This window comes from Ammospiza nelsoni, chromosome 4 (assembly GCF_027579445.1).
Source record: "Ammospiza nelsoni isolate bAmmNel1 chromosome 4, bAmmNel1.pri, whole genome shotgun sequence".
Taxonomy (NCBI): domain Eukaryota; kingdom Metazoa; phylum Chordata; class Aves; order Passeriformes; family Passerellidae; genus Ammospiza; species Ammospiza nelsoni.
Window position 1 is genome coordinate 58,635,492 of NC_080636.1, and position 15,022 is coordinate 58,650,513.

The window sequence follows — 15,022 nt, forward strand, 5'->3', positions numbered from 1 at the left end:
CTGTACCTTCATTTTCCTGATCTCAGCTCTCTTCACTCATCTATTTATTGACAATCCTGAGCCACGGGTGTGGGCAGCCACAGGAAAACTGTTAGGTTTGTTTTACTCCAAGTCAAGAGGAGAAAAATATTTTTGCAAATGCAGACTGCCATGTGAGGTTGCTCGAGAGAGACAGATGTCTCATTAGCACTGCAGATGGGCTGAAAAACCCCCCATCACCACTTCAAAACTCTCACCCTTTTCCTTTTCCAGAAGGACCAAAAATGTGTTCTTTTCCCCTTGTGTGGCAGCTTTGCCTTTATTTTAAGGGAGAAACTGCAACACCTAGAAATTCATTAGGCCCCTGGCCTTCTCTCTGGGCAGCAACTAGATGAAATGGGTCAGCTGTTGAATTTCAAGGTTAGCATGCCTGAGGTCCTAAGTTTCTCCCACAAAACTAGAGTGTTAATGCTGACCTTTGGGAAAGACCAGCCTTCTCCCATATAAATTTGGTGACTTCATTCCATTTGTGAGGCTGACATACCTCTACAACTGCTGAGTAGGAAGGCAGGGGGAGATAAGGGGTGAAAGGGAGACCCACTCTTTCAGGAAAAAAATGAGGATGTGCAGAGGAAAGAAGTTGGTTGGTCCCTGTGATAAGAGAAATTCTTTGGCCCTCTGCCTCCTGGACCTAGGCTTGGATGCTCTTCCAGCACTGATTCCCCATCAGTCTCCTGCTGTGTGCTCCTTGCCAGACCATTTCACAGCTTCATATTGCCCAAGGCCAGGAAACTGTTCACAAATGGTTATTTTAAAATTGTCTTTTGTACCATGCTATGGCATCCTTTTTGAAAGACAGTTTTAAGTATTTGTGATGTTGGCCATGTTCCTATCTCTTGCTGCCTCATGTTGCATGTTCAAGTTGAATAGTGTAAACATTGCTTTGTCTTTCTAAGCCTCTGATGAGCACTTTTCCTCATTTTCTGGGGTTTTCTTGGTAAAGTATCAGGTCTCTCTTTTAATGGTTGACCAACGTCAAACACAATTCAAAAGGCTGCTCTCTGATCATACAGAAAGTATTTTATGTATATATGGACATAGAAAAAAGAAACCAAAGCCAAAAAATCCACACCAAAAACCTTCAGACAAAAAAAAAAAAAGTGTCTATGCATAAGGGGGTAAAGCCCATTTTCCCAAAGACTCTCGTCTTTTCAGTCACTAACAGAAAATCCTCTCTCAAAACAGAGTCATTAGGCATATATAACCAATTAACACTTTCAACAGTGAAGAATTTAAGATCAAGACTAGGTGACCTCAAGATATAGATCTCAGCTAAATTCTGGTCCTGGAGGTCAGCTCAGAAGCCCATGAATGAAATTCCCCATGCAATACACAAATGTTGATCTCACATTAATTCAAAGGGCAATGTATGTTTTCATGTGCATTTCTTCTTCAAAATGCTCTCCAAATGTAAGCCAGCAGGTTTACCCCAAAACACATTTAACTGTGTCTTTAACTGTACAGTGCAAAAGAGTCACCATATGGTCTACTAGAAAACAGACACTTTTCATTCATCTCTACCTCATCTGCCCTACATTCATTATGAATCAGCCATCTAAGACAGGAGGACTGAAAGGATGATGTAGTTTGGCTTCCTGTCAGAACGGCAACTATGGTATTTGGAACAATTTCATATTAATTTAGTACCTCTGGTTAGGTACCTCTGGTAAAAGGCCAGATTCACCTCCTGTAAACGACAAAGGAATTACAGCCTTTAACTGCAAGGTCAAATTTCACCCATCTAATTAAGTTTCCTGCTCTGAGCAGCATGTTAGCTACTGACTTTGATATGATTTTTACAATAACAGGTGTGGCTCTGATTGCCAACTGGTTGAATTCGTGTGGTCATTAAAGACTAATTTTGATTGCTGAAGTCAAGATTATAGATCACATTGAAAAAGAAGAAGGGGTTCAACAGACAAATGAGAGAATGAGACAAACTAAAGCTGAGTAGGTGGCATTCATTAGTCACTAGAAGGCAGGCTCTGCTCCTGGAGGAACCACCACCACATGAATTGTCCTGGAGCATCCACACAGACGGAACTGATGAGTAACAGCAAATAACACATCTTACAGAGCTCCGTTCTCGGGATCAAAATATTACAGGCATAATGTAATTGAAGCTCGCTTTCCTGGTACATACTTAAGGAAACTATTATTAGCTTTGCAGTCCTTTTACTTAATTTTCCTCTCCTAAGGCTTTTTAAGGAATGGCTCAGACATTGTGTGGGTTCTCTCCCTGTCATCTCCATGTTTGAGCTGGCTGCTGGTAGGAAGGTCTGCTCATATTCCTGCAGGCATGCCAATCTGGATACAACAAACACATACAAATAGTCTGCCATGCAAGAATCTAGAGGAAAAAAATTAGGAAAAAAACCAAACCAAAACCCAGCCCCAAACAAACAACAAAAAAAACCCACCCCAAAACCCCAGGGTACTATCTCATGAATAGATTCAGTCCACTCATGTTCTTATTAAGGAGCAAGTGTGAGTGTGCTCATTGTCCATCTCTTTGGCAAGCATCCTGCTACCTTTGTGTCCCCTCCAGCATGGAAAATTGTAACTCTAAAATAGGTCATTTTATTATGAAAATTTGTTTTCCAAGCAGTATTCCCTTGAGGCCCTACATATTATGAGCATCTTTTGAACTGGATAAATACTGTTCTCCTATTTCCCAATATCAACTCACATGTTTATGTGATAATGGCCAAGCATGGTCCAGCTGGAAGCAATTCTCAAATAGACCATTTAATAGAAGAGTATTTCTCAGGGAAAGCTCCCAGGCTTTATGATAGGGTATTATCTGCTTTTATTGCACTGTGGCCCCATGACTTGAGCTTTGAATTGCTCCTTAAGTTAATGCATACCCCAAACCTGAGAGGAAGTAAAAATCCCTTTTCTCATCAAAGAAAAGACCATCTCTGAGTTTCTTTGCCTGCTATATGCAGGAGGAAACTACTTGTCCCTTCCCCTTCCTAGGCATCAAGTTAATTGAGACTCAAAACAATCAATAAAGGCTGGATTAATTCCTGAGTGCCAAAAGCACACGCAGCTAAATTAATGAAGCTAATCCTTTTGTAGTACCCATTAGTTAAAACTCCTCTGCAGCTCCTGATGCAGCTTGCTTGACTTCTCAGGAAATGAATGAACCACTATCATTCCTCAGTCATAGTTCACAGTGCATCCTCATGCATTTTTAGCACCACCAGCACACAGCCAAAACCATGGGCTGAATTCAGCTGATGAGCCCTGTGTTCTCAGGCACAGATTCTGCACAGCCCCAACCTGAAGCCACCATATGCAGTGACAGCTTCCAAGTCTAAGCAGCTCTTAGCTGAGGTAGGTGAAAGCACATTTGCAGTTACCAATGCTCTCACCTATGGCATGAACAGCTTTATTTGAAGAATGGGGCAGCAGGCAGGGACCTGAAAGCCTGGTCACTTTATTCTGCTATGCCATGCACCTGAGGTTCCTCCTTAAAACCCCTCTTACCCTTTCTGTGAAAATGCCTTTCGTGCTGCAACTAAGAACTGTCAAATGTCACCACAGCTGACTTTGTAGATGGGATACCTGTCCCTATTGACAGCTGGAAACTGATGCTATTTCATGGAGTACTGAAAAACAGCAGATCTTGTAAGGCTACTGCTTAGCTTGGGCAGAAATTTCAGTCCTCAAACTCATGCAAACCTTCATAGCCTCTTCTAACAGCTTTTAACAGATACTCCCTAACTATTAACCTCAAGGGAAAGATTAACATTTTTATTGTAATTAACATGGAGAGGCTGTGGTGTGCATCAGTATTACAGAAAGTTCTGAAATGCCAGCCTTTTGGAGTGGAATAATTCTGTCATCTTGTTTCCTCACAGTCCTTCTCAAGACTATCATCTTTCTGACAAGTATTTTATCACTATTACTTCTATCCTAACTACACTCCCCAGCATGCTTATTTTATTCCATAATTTTCTTAATGAGTCATCTCAACCTTAATCTTTCAATTGTGTGACGTTTTTCATGAAACTGATAGTGCAGAGGGAGGAGAGTGACTGTAAGGAAAGTGACCCTTTAGTTTGTTAAACACTGAAGTGTAATTATCCTTCAGCATTTCCTAGCCAAAGGGCTGGCTAAGACTGTTGGGGAGGATGAAACAAGAAAGCCTTTTAAATATGACTGCCGGCAAAAGATTTTGAGAACATAGAAACTATAAGTGAGATTGAAATGAAAGCAATCTTCGAGATACCTTAGTTGTGACCAGTTGAATGTAATCCCCCCTGGAGGAAACAATTCCCTCTGCAAGCAGGCAGGCCTAAAGAGTCAGAGCAGGCCTTGCAGCTTGGCACATGGGGCCCAAAGAATAAGATTTAGGGTTTAACACATAAACATACTATGGTAACGTAGTGATTCTTATAGGTTGTGTGGAAATGTTATAAGATATGCATGCTGTAGTAGATTGGTTAATGAGAATCTGCATATTCACACTTAAGATGATTTATTGTGTTGTAATGGGAGCTTCGCTCTCTTTTTGCTCTCTCTTTTTCACGCTCTCTTATCTCTCTTCTCCCTTAATTTTTTGCTCACTCTCGCGCTCCTCTTCGCACCCTTTTCTTTCTTTGTCTCTTTGTCTTCCCTCTGCACTTCTTCACCCCCTCCTTTCTACATGCTCTCTGCTCTTAAACCTTTGCCGTTGACTCTCTTACACTTTAAGCCTCTCTTCTCTCGGGCCTGCTCCGAGCTGCGGCTGGCGGCTCGCAACAGGGCCCTGCACCCACGCCCTTTGCACTAAACTACAAGTTAGACGACTTGGCTTCAAAGAGATCTCGTCTCCGTCCGTCCCTACCGTGCGTGACCCCCGTCGCTCCTACACAAGACCTCAGCAGCCAGACTGCTTCCAGGAGAGCTGAGCTGGGGAGATTTAGGCGACTTTTACACCTCTCCACTTTCTGAAGCTGGGACCTGGTGATATCTGACTCATTCCGCAGTGCCCAAAGGCCCCTGGAAGCTTCTCTGAACTGCAGCTCCAGCAGTCTAAGAAAAACAGAGACTGGCTAAAATGCAACAGGGCCCTGTCCACATCACCTTCTTTGCTGGAAAATTTCTTACTTGCTTTGTTATACCAACTTCGCAGACTTAACCTGTTATTTGACCCTGTTTTTAGCAAAACTCCACAGAGTCCTGGGGCCTCTGGAAGGGAAGGGACTGTTCTCTGGGCACTCAGCAGACACACTGCTTTCTGGATTAAGATCTCACTGGCAATACATTGAAAGTAAACCACTAGTCCTTGCACTTCAAAACATTTTAACAGTTTCTTTACTAAGACAAAATGACTGCCCACAAATAGAAAATAACTTTCAGCCAGGCTGGCTCTAGGTTAAGGGACTCTGCTCACCCCAAAACTGGCAAACATCACATTTCCCTGACCAGAGAAACCACGTGCCAGCTCTACTTGCTACCAAGAGGAACACTCATCTCTTCCCAAAACCATGAAAAAGCAGATTAGTAAGCAGGCTACTGTTCTTTTCCTTCTCTGTTTCACCCAGGAAAGGAAAAATCCATCCATCTGAAAATTATGCCTAACGACATATTTTTTTTCCCACATAGATGTTCATGAATTGACTCCTGTTTATGCAAATTTAAGGTAAACATCAGATCCTTTGTTATCTCAAACTGGAAATTCCCACTCTTTCCATGATAACATCTTGCCTGATTTTCTCAGCTTTCTAGTGATTATTTCATGCATGTAAAGAGGGGTCCTGGAGTAACCAGAAAATTCCTGAATTAATTCTCCACTGACTCCACTGTCAACATTTGAGATGAGCCATTGCTTTTTATAGTATCTTTTTCAGATTAGTCATAATGTAGCATAGTATTCAAGGCCTCTGTTTCAATCTGTTGGGTTTTTGCATGAAGAATATTAAAAATAATTGCACATCTTTTTGTTTCGTTTTGCCTTTTTTCTTGTTTGACTTCCCTTTTAAAAACTGAACTTTGTTTGTTTGCACATTAGCATCACTGGGAAAAAGATTTTCACCATTAGAATGCAGTCTGGGATTCCAACTGCAGTAGCTAATATTTGTTCAATGTTCTCCAAAAGAAGTAGGAAGGCACATGTGCATATAGAAAGCCATCCTGTTCATCCAGATAAAAATGCCAACTGGTGATAATTGCATGATGACTTTGAAAAGCTGACAGTATTAATTATCATCACTGAACTACAGGAGAATCTCAGGATAGAGGTGTCACTGTGAGAATTCAGGCAAACATTGATTACTTCTCAATATTTTTAGAAACACCTTGTCCATTTAGCAGGAAAAAAAAAAACAACAAAAAAACCCCCAAAAAAACCAAAAAAACAAACAAAAAAAAAAAAAAAAACAAACCAAAAACAAAACAGAAAAAGGGAAAATAAGTTAGAGATGTCTTTCCAAAGCTGAATGTTTGGTCACTACGTTCTGCTTATATTTGGTGTATGTTTTTTTCAGCAAGTAAGAGTAGTCCTGTGGCAGGCTCTTTTTCCTGCAGTAGTCCCTTCAGTCCTGCCCTATGCTTTAGTCCATGGCTGTAGCTAACTGGAGCACTAACATAACTCTTGCTGGAATCATCCAGACTGCCAAAGCTTCAGGGAACACTGATCTTCACCAGCTTGTGTGTGCATTAATGCACAGGCACACAAATGGGAGGGGGTGTGTTATTACCATGTAACCACAATCAATCCACAGAAGATATGAATGCTTTTCAACTTAGCAATGCTGCTGCTTCCTGGATCAGGAGGTCACCAGACCACAGTGAAGATTCCTGTCTAGCAATGTGCTTCATATCTGTTTTATCATAGTTGAATTTGACTGTGAGGATTGCTTGAGAGGGAGATGATAAATATCTCAGAACACATACTTCTTGTGATCCTCTTCTAAAAAACTTCTCCCCCACTCCCTCAGCATAATATTTCTTCTCCAAAGCTAGACAACAGTGATATAAATGAGACTGGAAAATGAATTGTAACCACTTGCCAAGCGATACAAGCTTTCAGCCTCAGCTCAGAACTGGTCTCCTCTATGTTAGCCACAGACACCAGTAGCATGTGGCAATGCTGATAGCAAAGACACCAACAATTTAATAGAGCACTGGGTTGTCTCTGTCCCCCTTGATTAACTCCTCACTCTTCTAAAAGATCTACTGTCAGAGGGAGGAATAAGCAAGCTCAGCTGTTACTACCACGTTCTCCTAATGTATAATAAGTACAGTAAAACAATCAGTAGAAGTAGCACGTGTTGCTAACAACTACCCTCGGAGATATCATAGACACGGACACTTTTTCCTGGATAATTGAATAGATACTGTATCTTCCTGGATGTCTGGCTGAAGCTGGCTGTGGTAATAGCTTCCATACCTGCCACCAAGCTTTCTTACACAGGATCACAGTTTTAGAGGCATGGGGGAGAATTTAGAGGCATGGGGGAGATGAGGGGAAAGAATTTAATCCGCCCTCTGTGAACACACCTATAGCACTCTTTTACCATAATGCATGGTAATATTTGTCATTGTTGGCATTCTTCCCTCCACTTAATTATTCTCATCAAGTGCACCACTTGTGCACTTGTCCACTGCTGACAGAGGACAAATAGGTGCAAAATGCTATTATGCTGGTTCCCAGTCATTCCTACTCGAGTGCCCACCTTCTTCTTTGCCTTTCTCCCCCTGCACAGCCTGCAGGGAGTTGCAGGTGTTGGCACTGCATTTTCTTCCCTATTTACTCAGCAGCATGCTGACACCTCAACACTCCAGGATCTGCTGCCAATCTACAAATGTGAGCTCCTAGCCACAGACTCCCAAGAGACAAATAACTCGATGTTAATAAGTAACTGATCATGTGTGATTAAATTTTTAATCAGCACCAGTCTTTGTTCCTATAGAACTGTTACTGAGTTCAAAGTCCATATATATAATAAAAGATATATGTATATATTTCTATTTCTACTATTTGCAAAAGTAAACTGTATTTACATATACTTTCAAAAACTTTTCCTATAAGACAGTAATTTAATTTCATTCAGAATATGTCCAGAACTTGTTTTCCCCTAGTAAAATTATCCATCTTTTTTTTTGTTCTGACTCTCAAGTAGGTGATGTTTACCTAAATTAGGTAACATCAGGTCTTAATCCAGGATTGCTCCTAAATCCACAAAGGCAGCAGATTCAGCCTGTATCCTAACTCTGCTTTTAATGTGGGAGTTATAAATTAAGAAGTGATGTGCTGCTAGGAGCATAATTCTCAGTTAGGAAATTTTGTTCTGCCTGTAGCTGTGAGACTACGAGCAGATTGCTGGTACTCCCACAGCAGTGAGCATTTCACAAACTGGAGGCAGAATGTTGTTCCCCTTAGCTTTGCCTGAGTATGACAGAGGGAGTTTATGGTATTAAAAATAACAGTGTCAGTAACAGTTTTGGGACCCAAATCTGACAAATTTTACCACTGCCATAGTATTTTGCTAGTGAAATCTGTCCAACCTAGTCCTCTCAGTCTTCAGCAAGCCTCAAAAATACCATCTTCTGTCTGTTTACAATTAATTAACAGCCTGTAGAATTAATTACCAGCCACTATTCTTAATGCTGGGCTTCATAATTAAGAAATGTGTAATTTTTGGGACCAGCCACCCCAAGGAAACACACACAATATTATTCTGATTGCAAAAGGAGTTGGAGAAAAGGTGCAACCATGAGAAAGGAAAGCATATGTTGAAAAAACTCAGAGATATTATCCCAACCTGGGGGACAGAAGGGGAGTTTGAATGGGTGAGGGAAAGATACCTTTCAGGTAGCAACATTTCATAATTTCATATTGGGGAGATATAGAATTGGACAAACACTTGAGAAACAATTCTTAAGATGCTTACACCAGCCTGTAGAAAATTCAGCAGAATTCTGGAGCTCCATTCAATCAGATGTGATAACTGAGCTCTGTGATGATCTTTCAGACTGTTTATATTTAGTGCACCACTGTGTATACTTCATGAAATCTTATGAATAGGCATTTTCTGAGACTTGTAATAAAAAAATCTTCATGAAATCTCAATAACACTCTTTGTCCTGACATTTAAGTTGTTACACAGTCAGAATGTCCTGTTCTTAATTTTAACACTTTGAAGACAACTAGGTCATTCTAAAGGCTGAAACCTGCTATCGTTATTTGTGCAAACAAACCTTACTCACAGGCATCATCACATCACTTACTCTATGGGATGGTCTGCATGTAAAGACCTTTAATTTCCAGACCCCTTACACCACCTTCCCTCCCTCACTGTGTATTAAGCTCAAAGACAGGGCAAGTCAAGGTGGTTACAAACACATAACCCCCAAACAAAAAATAAAAACAACCTCAAACCTAACAAAAAAATTAATTTCAAAGAACTTTGTTTTGTACCATCTCCCACAGAAGGTGCCTTCAGACTATTCAATCTCATCATTTTGTTGAGATTCAAGATGCTACCTATGTGCTGCTGGAAAAAATGACAATATTCTGTCAAAGCCACCTAACCTCTTGCCCATACTCTCAGATATTGTGCTTTCTAGAGAGCTGTAGTCCAGGCTTAAGCACACTTCAGAGCAAGTAAAACTCACGACGTTCAGGTTAAAGACTCTCAAAATAATGACACTGTGTATGTCAGCCTAGACACCAGAGCCAGGGGTGGGATTTACTTCTCTTTAAGACAGGAAAGCAATTCTCTCTTTCTCTCACCAAAACTTGGAGGCACAGCTGAACAAAAGCAGTTACAAAAGCAATTCACTGTAATGGACACTCTCAGTTTGCAGTTTATACATTACTCAGTGTAACTTCTTAGTACCTTTTACTCCAAGATACCTTAAACTTATTTGAAGTTGGCTGGGTAGAAGACAGACCTTTAGGAGGGAGATCCTGGGAAAAGAAGCCCTTCTGACTTCTAGAGGACACCAGAGCTCTCTTGTGATTCCTGAGCTGCAAACTCCACAGAAGTGAGGTGAACTGAGGAGGGAAAAAACTCTAATATAGGCAGATCCAAAGGTATAAATGTAGCAATATTTAATTCAAATGCTCCGGACAACCAGCTTCTGAGAAAACCTTGGCTTCCAAAGAAGTGCAGAGATCACTGCCTGTAACTAATGGAACAGAAGTTCCCACCGTGTAGTCGTGGGAAAGAAAAGTTTGTACCACTGGGTGAATAGACAGGGGAATACTGAGCACGAGGTTATTATCTCCACACGTGACATTAACGAGGGCCTTCCTGGAACCCTGCTGCTGTGCAGCACCGGAGGATGCTGGTGCAGGCTCACAGAACAGCAGCCCAGACATTTCTCCTGGGGAGCATCTGCATTCCAGGGAGAGACCAAGGAGTCAGGTCTATTTATCTCATCAGAGACAATGCTAAGTGGCTATTTAATTACTGCCCTTAAATACTTGAGCAGAGAGAGATGATCTGAAACTAGATAGCTATTTAATCTGACAGGCAAAACATTACAAGATCTAGTAGCTGGAAGATGAAGTCAGAAAAGTACAAAGGGGAAAAGAGATGCAAACGTTTAACAAAGCGATTAAAAATTGGAGCAAATTATCCAGGAATGTAGTCAATTCCATCGTTAGAAGTCATTTAATCAAGACTGTTTGAAGAGGCTGGTGGGCCAGACATTGGAACCACTGGGGAATAGTCTCTGCTTTATATTATGGAAGAGGTTAGGCTATGGGACCATAGTAATGTCTTACGATAAAAAACCCGCCACTAGCATTATTATCTTCCTTGACAAAAAAAGGATGAAGGAATAAAGCATTAATGAAGCCAAGGCCTGTATGGGGCACAGAACACAAGCTGAATGTAGACAACACAAAGCCACAGACCAGGAGCTGACATCATCACTAGTTTTACCACCAACTACAGCAAGAGAAAGAAAAGGCCGTGAGGGATTCGTGCCCAGCCCCAACGCCCTGAGCCAGGCAAGGGACATCACCTGGCCAGTCCTCACGGCGCGATGCTCCCTGACCGTGACACCCCAGCCCGCAACCCCCGCGGACCCTCCTGCTCTCGGCCGAGAGCCGCCTCACCACCACGGTCTGGGAGCCGCGGGCTCCTCTGACAAGCAGCCGGGGGTACCGAGCTCACCCTCACCGCCCTGCTTCGGCCCGGGGGCACCCCTTGTCCCCGATCCGCGCTCCGGGCGGCGGCCGGGGTCACCCCGCGCCTCCGGGGCATCCTCCGCGCTCCTGCGGCACCGCGGGCTCGTTGCCGTGGCGACCGCGCCGCGCATCCCCCGGCCCGTCCCGGCGGCGGGGGACATCTCAGCAATATTCCCGCCACCTTTTTATTTCTTTGCTTAAGTTTTCCGCACTCCCGGACCATGTCTCAGCCCAAGTCGCTTCCAAGCGCCGGTAGAAACGAGTAGAGGATGAGAGAGGCGCCCTCGGGGCCGGCCCGGCCGCTTCCACCCGCGGGTGCCCGCTCGGCGGGGCGGCCGCAGCCCCGTTGCCTCGGAGCGGGGCACGGCTGGGCTCGGCTCGGCCCCTCGGCAGGGCGAGGCACGCCCGCCTCGCCCCGGCACCGGCCCGCACACCCAGCCCGCTGCTCTCCGGTGTGTGCGGGCCGTGCAGGTGCCCTGCCAGCCCGCTCCGCTCTCCCGCCCCTTACCTCCGCGGCGGCGCCGGGGGAGCCGCGGGCACGCCGCCGCCGCGGGCAGGGATGACCTTGCGGAGAAATCCATCATCCGGGCAGGAAAACAAGCCGCTCCTCGGGCTGTGCGGCGGCGGGAGGAGCGCGGCAGGCAGGCAGGCAGGGAGGAGGGCTCCGCTTGGGCGGGGGCAGGACGGAGGCGATCCGTGCCGCCGCCGCCGAGGGGCACGGGCAGCGCGGGCAGCTCGGGCTCCGCCGCCGTCCGCGGAGCTGCGGCTCCGGCCGGCTCGGGGGGCGGGAGCGGCGGGGCTGCGGCGCCGGGCCGGGCCGGGCTCCCCCCGCGGCCGCAGCGGACCGGGGCAGCTCCCGGGCCCCGCCGGCGGGCAGCGACCGCAGCGGCAGCCCCGGAACGCTGACCCCGCAGCGGCGGCAGCCCCGGAGCGCTGGCCCCGCAGCCCGCCCCGAGCCCGCCCGAAGCGCACGCAGGGCGCGGACACACACGTACCTGCTGCCAGGGAGACATTTCCCGCTGGCGCCAGCCCCACCCCGGGCCTCTCCTGGCTCTGATAGCGCGGGAGCTGGCGGCTCCTGTCCTCCATCAGGGCTGAGCAGGTTCCCTGGCAGCCCCCCGGGAGCCGCTCAGTATTGCCACCTCTTCTAGCCGTCTTCTCTCCGGCTCCTAAGCCAAAACTGAGCTGCTTCACGGCAGCAGAGCCAGGAGCTGACACCTCACACCCGGCAGCTCCATCCACCTGTGCCAGCCGTGCATGGTGCGCGGCAGCCCGGCAGCAGCTCCCGAGCTCTCTGCTCGCGGGTGGAGGCACAGGTTAGCGCCGGGAATCGCAGCGCATGCAAATGCGCTCCGGCTCCTGTCACGCTTTCAGTTTGGGTGCTTGTTTTTGATAGGCAGATGTGGCTTCCTGTGTGAAGCGCTGCCCTGTTTGCCTGGGGAAAAAAAAAAATAGTGGAGTCAAGCGAAAAAGAGGGTTTGGTTTGGAAATCTTAATTATCCGGAAATCTTTGATCTAATTTCGTTTTATTCCCACCACAGTGGAATTTTATCTCTCTCTGCTGCAATCACAGGAAATGGTTCTGCAGTGCCCGGAGACTCAAGTCAAGTACAGGTTTTCAGCCGAGAAGGTTTTCACTCTTCTGCAATCCTTTAGGGATGAATAGGAGCAGGATTTAAAAAAATAACAAAAACAAGCCAAAACTGTAGGACAAGCTGTGAAGAGAGCTCTGTTGCAATATGAAAAAAAAAAAGAACGGGATATCTCAAAAATAATTTTCATGCCTAAACATTGTAGGCATAAGTGAATCATATTCCCTTGATCCTTATGAATGGACCCATATTTTATTTACTGCTTTAACAAACACCCTCCACCTCAGTTATTGATCCTAAATCTCCTTGACTCAAGAGTTAAGTGATCATGAAAAACACCTTATATTTCCTACCATAGCAAATATAATTTCTTTCCCCACAGCAGCCACTGAGATCAGCTTATATTTGTGTAGTAGCCATTCCTGAATGTGGCTTTCTGACAGCTATTTAAGCATGAAAAATTCAAGAGATGTTTTCAACGTTCACCTACAATAACTACTTTTTCCCATATGCCAAAGCCAATCCAGCAATGCTCTTAAAAGCCTGAACAGCCCAAGCATCCATCACTGGAAGGAGATTGGAGAGAGCATCACACTTTATCAGGAGAAGATTTACAACACTAGCACATCCAAGGCTTCCCAGTAGCTCTTCTTTAGTTTGTTCTCTTCGCAATTTTGTTACTTTTTTTGGTCTGGAGGGCTGAATAAAGCCTGGTCCTCCCTGTGCCCACATCTGAATGAGGAATACAAGGTCAGCTTGGCAAACTGAGTCAGTGTTCAACTCCTCTTCATTATTCTGCTAAATGAACTATTTTTAAAGAAACATTGCCAAACTTCCTAGAATTAATCCTCCTGCCATTAACATTACTAAAGGGGAACTTCCCTTTTTTTCATAAAGAAGGAAAAAGGCTGGATGATGCAATTTCCTTTTGTCAGCAATCACACTTTTATGAGGAGATAGCTGTCAGCACTTACAGGCCTTGCAGCTGCAAGGACTTTGTGGGACCTCACAGGCTACTCAGCAGGGGAAAATTACAATTAGTCTTGTTTTCATAAACCTTCCTAAGCATGAGGCTCCTTATCCGGAATCCTGAGAGACCTTTCTGTTGACAATTCAGCCTTGAAAGTCACAGCAAGAAGAGTTATATGCATTCAGCTGGAAAGACTAGGGAGCTTTTCTATGGGCTGTTGTGTCTGAAGCAACTTCAGAGCATGTGGAGGACTCAGTCCCAGAACCTGTGGGAAATTGGCATTCTGAGGCAAAAAAGAGAGGAAATGGGACCTTTTTTCTTCAAGTCCCTGCATGCTCATTCACCTCATAACTAGTGTCCATATGTTTTCCTGCTGAGTTCAGATAAACCTTTCTTCTGTCTGTGAAGAGGTGTTACAGAGACTCATGTCGTTGCAGAAGCTGATTGAGATGATGCACTTTGGGCATGGCCTCTTTGTTTATGAATTCTCTCATACCTGTTTTTTCCCCTTTACTCTTCCCTGAACCACAGTCTGCCATGTAATGGCTTCATTTGGTACATTAGGCAATATTGGTTTGAAAGACCTCTAAAGGATTTTCTAAACCCTGTGATGAGTTCTGCAGTCTGCTAGCCACTGTTCCTATTGTCAAGAAAAGTCATCACATCTCATCACATCAATGTGTCACCATATCAATGCAAACTAAAGATTTAGATAATTCTGATTTATTTATCTGAATGTTTAACTGCCTTAATCACCTGTGAGTCATGGCCAATTTGCTACTACTTATCCATCCTTTTTTCTGCTTCAATCTCCAGCTATTGAGTTTATTCTGGCTTTTTGTAGGTCTCAATGCAAAAAAGTATTCATACTGAGGACAGCACATAGATGGCTGCTTAGCTTTAGGCATTGCACTTAGAACTTTAAATAAAGTCAACCTGCTTAAAATTAAGTGTGTGCATAGATCTCAATAATAATGAGAATAATAAAGAATGCAACCTCTTTAACTTACTAGTATTGTCTGAGGTGGAAGCATAAATGTAACTGCAGAGGCTTTATATTTTGATATGTGTTAGACCAGAGCTCAAGGCAACAGGAACCTGGGTGTTTATGAGCTGTCACAGTCCAATTAGCCATCAGAATGACAGCCACACTTCTGCAGTGCCCTTGACTCCTGTAGTGTATTTTAAAATCTCATCAAACTTTATCACTGTCGGGCTAAGAAATTCCTTACTGTAGCTCAAAAAATTTCCTTACTGTAGCTGAAAAAAAAATTAGATGTGATGATT

General features: G+C 44.4%; 1 protein-coding gene across 2 annotated transcripts in view; it reads right to left on the reverse strand.

Annotated features, from left to right (window-relative positions):
• Window positions 1-12,418, reverse strand: part of GPRIN3 (GPRIN family member 3) — a 34,753-nt gene extending 22,335 nt beyond the window's left edge. Inside the window, exon 1 of one of the 2 annotated variants that reach the window (XM_059469994.1) lies at window positions 12,169-12,418. The gene's annotated coding sequence lies outside the window, so the exon portion shown is untranslated. Of the gene's footprint in view, window positions 1-11,681; window positions 11,795-12,168 lie in introns of those variants that run through there. The other variant, XM_059469996.1, reaches the window with a different exon arrangement.
• Between the last annotated feature and the right edge of the window lie 2,604 nt (window positions 12,419-15,022).